Below are 7,327 nucleotides of genomic sequence, written 5' to 3' on the forward strand. Positions count from 1 at the left end.
ACCCCAACCTCCTGAAGTGGACCCAGTCTCTCCACGGTGGGCGCACCACACACTCCACCACTGCCCCACACTCCCACCTACTCCTTGTGTACGCCCTGCCCCACAGAAGTGGGCTCAGTCACCAGGCTGCAGAGAATCCAGTCACCAATGTATGCAGGCCCACAAGTTGCCTGAGGGCTTGTTGTTGGGTGGGGCCAGCCCCTAGGGTGGGCTGCCTGCCCTGGCTGAGCTGGATTAAACTGGTGCTCTAGTAGGAGGGACAGACCCTGGGCTAGCAGGCCCCAGGGAGAACTCCAATGGTGTCTGTGTCAGCACGCCCACACCAGGCCACAACAATGGCCGCCGGCAATGTCCCAGTTCCTGGAGAGGTCTCACCTCTCACTAAGATGCACTCAGAGCCTATCAGGTGAGTCTGTTTTCACCAAAGCACTGTGCACCTTTCTTTCTGGTGATTTTATGTTGATTTCTGAAACGGGTGTGTTTGTGCGTGGGCCCTCTAAATGTCCGTTTTAATTTCTTTGTGAACCAGCTTTTATGGGAGTACTCCCCAATGTTTTAGTAGGAGGCAAAGTCAGATATTATGCCACTCACCTCGATTGTGCTGGGTCCATGAAGTGCCTACAGCAGGGGCGCTCCCCAGCTCAGGGCTCCACTCCTCCAGGGAGAGCTGTGTACCTTTGGGCTGCTCCCGGGTGGCTGTGAAGCATTGCAGCTTGTGAAGGCGGCATTTTTTTCTCTCCAGAAGGGAGTTTCTGCCTCTTCCACCTCAATTACGATTGTCCTTTGTTGGAGGAGTTCCTCTTATCTAGTTTTCAGTTCTCTCTCAGGGGTAATTTTTCCATGAGTAGTTGTAAATTGTCTGTGTCCCCAGGAGGAGGTGGGTTCAGAGTCTGCTTATGCCACCATCTTGACTTCTCTCGGGATATTTTTTATTATTTATTTAGTTTCAGCCAATAGAATTGAGACTTGGGAAATCAACAAAAACCTACGTGGATGGTCATAAATAAATCACATGTTCAAGTTCATTTTTAGGTACAATAAGAAAATAAATTTTAGATTGTAAATACAATGTTTATGCTGTAAATCCGTCAGAGAAGGGTGATATCTCATTCATCTTTGTAGCCTCAGCACATTGTACCTAGTTTATCTTCAATACTTGTTTGTTGAATAAGTGAATATAAACATTATACAAATATTCCTTCTTTCCATATAAGTAAACCCCCTATTTCCTTTTTGCTGCACTGTATCAATTATCTCTCATTTTTGTGTTTCCTTCCTATTCCTTACCATTATTGCTTTATTCTCTGTCTTCAGGGCCTAAATTCTTTAGCTTGATGTGGGATATGATTTAAGATTATTCTGTTTGATTTGAAAACTTCAGGGAAAAAAGTAATAAATCTATAATATGTTTATTCACTTTTAGATTTTGAAAAATCAGAGTCTTAATTAAATATCTAATTCTAGTTCACCTCAGTTATTTTATTACACAGTATAACATTTATTACAATAGTCTAGTCTTGCTTTAATTTAACAACAAAAAATGCTACAAAACCTAACTTCTGTTTTGTTTCCCAAACCTGGCCTGTGATATTTCAGTGAAATTTTAACTTTTAATAATTTAGCTTTAATACTCTTGATCTATTCAGTGATCCATTTTTGGACTTTTCTCATGTTCTTTGATGCTCTATTATCTAGGGACTTTAGATATCATCAAGTCCAACCCTCCAGACTGCCATTCACTCTAGGTATCTTCTTGGAATGCAGTCTTCCCAGAGAGTCATTTTCTGTCTCTTTGGAGGGGGCCTTTGTTTGAGTGTCTCCTGGCCTTTCTAGGAGAATAATATCCAGGTTCTCTTAGCTCTGATCCTTCCCTGTTCACTTCTGTGGTTTCTTTTTCCTACCCTCCTAACAACAACACAGGAGTGTTCTGTGGCCTTTCTTACTTCCCATGCTTGCCCTCTGACTTTATGTTAGCATTTCTCTTTTGATGACAGCCGAATTTTTATTGTATCTAGATCTCTGAGTTGTCATTCACATCTTCCTAAAGATTATAACTGTGTGTCCCACTGTTAGCTCAAAATTTACTGTTACTAAAACCAAGTTTTATTTTTTGTTACCATGGTGAATATTCCTTTTTTCCAGTAGTACCAGCATTATCCTGGTCATCTAGGCTGGAAACCCAAGTCAGCTTTGCCTCATCTTTTTCTGCCTTCCCTTTTTTCCCATCATCGCCGTTTCTTACTGATTCCACCCTTTAGCTTTCCATGGGTGTCATACCCAAGTCCTTATCTCACTTGAATTACTGTATCATTCCACTGGACCTGGCCTCCACGACCTGGTTTTCCTTTTTAAGTCCAATATACAGAATTCTAATGTGGCTAAACTTCTGTTGCATCACTTCCTTAACAAGATCTGTCCAGTCTTAACCAGTCTAAGTTGACATCCTTCTGCTCCACCTGAGCTCCTCCCTTAAAGGTAGATTGGACCTCTTGGTATCTTTGAACACTAATGATTGTTCCCATCTTTATACCTTAGTTCATGCTGCCTTGACCACCACTTCACCCCTTTATTATGTATCTAGGTCATCTGTGGTAGATACTGTACAAGAAACATCAGATATCTTTGAATATTTTGAAGAAAGAAGTATCTGAGATAGGACTATAAAGCAGAAGTGTATAATGACATGCTTATCCTTGGAAGTCTCCACAGAGAGAAGTAATTTAAATCTCTGATTTCCTTTTAATGCAGTAAGAATATTTACTGAGCCTTTGCCCTGTTCTGAGCACAGTGCTGAGCTCTGAGATGAAAGGAATAGAGAAGACATCCCTCCATACTTACCGTCTCCACTGCACACTCCCCAGTACAAGCCACTGTCATCTCCACTCAGATTCCTGCACAAGCCACCTGACTGGGCTCCTGCTGCCACTCTTGCCCCTCTGCAATCTGTTCTCCACCCAGGGCCCACAGGTGACCCTTCAGAACGTTAAATCAAGATATGTCACTCTCTTGATCAATCCCTCTAATGGCTTCCTATTGTATTTAGAAAATCCAGTTCTTACTCTTGCCTACAAAGCCCTACATAATCTGAGCCCTCCCTACTTCTCTTACCCTGTCTTGTCCCATCTCTGCTTCACCAACGCTGCCATGCTGCCCTTTCTCTTTCTTGAACACACAAAGCTCATTTCTGCTTTGTGACTGGGTGTGCTGGCTGTTCTTTATTTGGGAGTCTGGGTCCCTTGGTCTTTGCTTGGCTGGCTTCCTCTTCTCTGTCACTGCAGATTTTAGCTAAATAGGAAGCCTTCTCCTGCCACTCAATCCTAAGAACCTACTCTGACCTCTCCTCTTCCCTCCTCTGGCACTCTGTTTAAATTGTCTGTATTACCCTCATGGTGATATGTTGCTTATTTGTCTTTTTCTCTCCTCTCACTGACTTTCTCCCCCATCCCACCCCATGCAGAATGTGAGCTCTCTGAGCGCAGGGTCCTTCTTTGTCTGGCTCACTGCCATGTCCCAGCACCTGACATGCTGCCTGGAACAGGACAGGAGGTCAATTGTTTCAGCAAAATTTGTGAAATTAAAGAGAGGCCCATGCTTTTAAAGATGCTACAGTGTAGTCAGAGACATAAAGGACCAGCACAACACAGTAAGTGCTATAATAATAAGTCATATCTGTAAAGATGTCTGGGTACACAGTTGAAAGAGCAGTTCATTCAAGGTGTGGGGAAAAAAGGATAAAGTTGGCAAAGCTACACTGAGAAGGTAACATGTGCCTTTGGTCCTGAATAGAGAGTAGGGGTGGACTAGAATGTCAGAACAAGCTAAACAAAGGGAATGGCAAAGTGTAACAGTACATGAGTTGTGGAGCGCATAGTCAGGAGCTCATCCAGTTAAGAGTAAGAGATGGCCAGGAATAAGGCTAGAACAACACAAGTACCAGATTGTGGAGAACTGTGTTCACCATGGTAAGATTTTGAACTTGGTGCAGGAAAGTGAAACTATTCTGGCAACATTATAGAGGAGACATTATAAAGAAGGAACAAGGTGTAGAGGTCAGTTTGACTCAGACAAGGGAAGGCCTAAAGAGTGGGGTGAGAGACAAGGAAACACGGGGTATTCAGATAAGCCATGGGTTAAAAACGTTCTTTCGGTAGTTTGGATTTTATTATTTTCAAGTTACCCTTCCTAAAGTTTTATTTTCCTCTCTTACAGAGTTTGGTTGATCTTGCAGGCTGAGAAAGAGCTGAACAAACAGGTGCTGAAGGTAATGAAAACTCATGAAATATGTTGGTCTGAATGTCCTGCTGTTCTTTTACAGAATACAAATGGCAGCAGGCATTTTAGAAACTAATAAGGTAATGGTGATAATTTTGTGATAAAAAGTCTTTAACATAAAGAGCAGCTTCCTTATCTGGTTAATTATATTCTTTGGGCTGCTATAGCATCAGTTAAAATGCTAAAACTCTGTATGAGATTTATAGCTGGAAAGCTCCTGAGAGTACCATGGACACCATTATCAGTAAGGAAATTCAGAAAGGTGACAGGGTACAAAATTAATGTACAGACATGAATAACTCATAATAGAACAACCTGTTGGAATATTTAATGTACAAAAAGATCCCATTTACAATAATGACTTAGAAGATGTAATACCTGAGAAGAAACTCAGCAACAATTGCACAAGATCAAAATAAAGAAAACTTTAAACAGACCTGAAGGACATAACCGAACACTTAAACAAATGGAAAAGTATACTTGGATAGGAAGCTTCAGAACCGTAAAGGTGTCAAGCCTCTCTCTGTGTTAATTTTCTGCAGCCTGACATAGAGACACTCAGCTGAGCATGGCCTGTACTCACCAAAGCAGTGGCTCCTCAGGCCTGTGAATGGGAAATGAATGCCTGTTGTTTTAAGCTGGCTTGGTAACAGCAATATTACAGCAATAGCTGACTAAGGCACCTGTGAGATAATCGCTATTTGGAATGATTCTTGCAGTATTTTTTGTGTACAGGGTAGATTGAAAACCTGCGTGTCCCTCAGCAGGCTGCTGGGTGAATACATTCTGGTAGACCCATACAATGATATTCCATTCTATAAAAAAGAATGAGAAAGACCAATGTTTACCAATAAGATATATGGTACGTTGCCAAGTGAAAAAAGCAAAGTGCAAAATAGTGTGTATGGTATGCTACTATTTGTTTAAAAAAGAAAGGGGAAAACTTAATATATATGAACTTGTATTTCTAAAAATCTCCAGAAGAATAAGCTAATAACAGTGGTTTCCCGGTAGAGGGACAGGAACTGAATGAAAGGAGCGTAAAAGTGAGAGAGGGCTTTTTCCATGTGCTTTTGTTTGAGCCATGTGGGCATATTAATAGTTTAAAAATAAGAATGTGTTTGGTTGTGAGCTGCTAGGAACTAATTTGGTTGTAAGTCATTAGTTGTGTATATTTGGGGGTTTGGAAAAATAGATTTGAATTGAGGAGTTAGCAGGGCTCTTTTAGGACATGGCTTTCTCTCCTTAATCTTTTCTTAGTCATTTTTTTCTTCTTGCTGTTTCTCTGGTGAGAGCCTTTCTGATTCACATAACAGGTGGGAGGGAGAGAGAGAGAGTGCCTGCTACCTGTGGTAATAAAGGTGGGGGCAGATCTAATCTGAAGCCCAGACTGTAGCATGTGACCCTGCAGTTTCTAATTTCTCTCATAACCTACTGATAAGTAAGTTCATAATCTAGTACAGGGGAAAATTTTAGTTTCATTTATTTATTTAATAAATGTAGGTGTGAAACTCAAGGAAGGCTGTAATATAAATCGTAGCTTATTTTTTTTTGTGACAAGTGATCAAGAAACTTAGTGATGGACAAGATGGGTAAGTTTATCCCATTGTACATTTACCTGTTAATGTTAAGGTTTTTCATTAGGTTGAAAATTATGATATTTCAGTGACACTCAAACAAATGTACTGATTTCTCCCATATATTCAAAAGCTGCTGTGATTCCATGAGCATGAATTGCTTCTTGTATGTATGACTGTGACCTACTAAGTTTACTTTCTAAATTAAATGGAATATTTTTAGTTAGTAGTTTTGCTTGGCCTCGTGTAACCTGTAAAGAATCAATTTTTTAACTGTAGTTAATTGAAGGTTCTGCATTAAAAACCAACCACATTTGTTATATAAAAAGTTTTACTCTTTTTTCTTCCCAAACTCGTTCCTCACTAAGTGCTTTCATAAATTATCGAGACAGCAAATTAACACGAATTCTCCAGAATTCCTTGGGAGGAAATGCAAAAACATGTATTATCTGCACAATTACTCCAGTGTCGTTGAATGAAACCCTGACTACTCTTCAAGTGAGTTTGATTTTTATCTCAACTTACTATGGGGGGAAATTATCTTTCAGAAGAAAAAATTACCTACTAAAATTAGGTACAGTTTTTTTAATTGATATAATATACCTGTTAAAATAAAGTTGATGTGTTGTCTACTAAAGAGCATTCCTTAATTTTCCCAAACTTCAGTCATTCATATGCCACCTACACAATTTTGTTCTTCAGTATTTTACTGAAATTGACCTGATTTTTTCTTTAAATAACTCACTTTTTAAATTTAACTTATTATAAAAGGAAACTTTATATCAATCCCATAAATGAAAAACTGGTTATCACTTGCAACAAACAGAAGGTGACCCAAAAAACTGGTGGGTGTGTATTTATAACAAAATAATTCTTAAATTCCTGTTAGTGAATTACTGTCTGAAATTTCTCTGAGCCTAAGGCCTGCATTTTCTGTTTTTTTAAAACAGAAAAAGTGAGGAATGTCAGTAGACTATCTATCTCAATGAAGGATTCAGTGTCATTTAATGGTCCCCCACACATATCCTCTTAAAGTTACTTCTGGGGGCCAGCCCGGTGGCATAGTGGTTAAGTTAGCGTGATCCACTTCAGTGGCCCGGGGTTCACAGGTTCTAATCCTGGGCATAGATTGACATACCGCTCATCAAGACATGCTGTGGTGGCATCCAACATACAAAATAATAGAGGAAGATGGACACAGGTGTTAGCCCAGAGCCAATCTTCTTCGGCAAAACAAGGGTAGGATCGGTAATAAATGTTAGCTCAGGGCCAAGCTTCCTAACCAAAATAAAAGTTCCTTCTGACACTCATATGTGAAGAAACATTGCTTGAAGTAGCTATTGAGCACTGGATCAAAATCCTGCCAGAGAAGCAGATAGAAGATAGAGTCTCTGGCTTCATAGAATTTATAGTCTTATAGGGAAGAAAAGACCTGTCTTCCAGCATGCTTGCCATGGATTAAGAGTTAAGTGGCTAAT

The sequence above is a fragment of the Diceros bicornis genome (assembly GCF_020826845.1).
Source record: "Diceros bicornis minor isolate mBicDic1 chromosome 30 unlocalized genomic scaffold, mDicBic1.mat.cur SUPER_30_unloc_2, whole genome shotgun sequence".
NCBI lineage: Eukaryota > Metazoa > Chordata > Mammalia > Perissodactyla > Rhinocerotidae > Diceros > Diceros bicornis.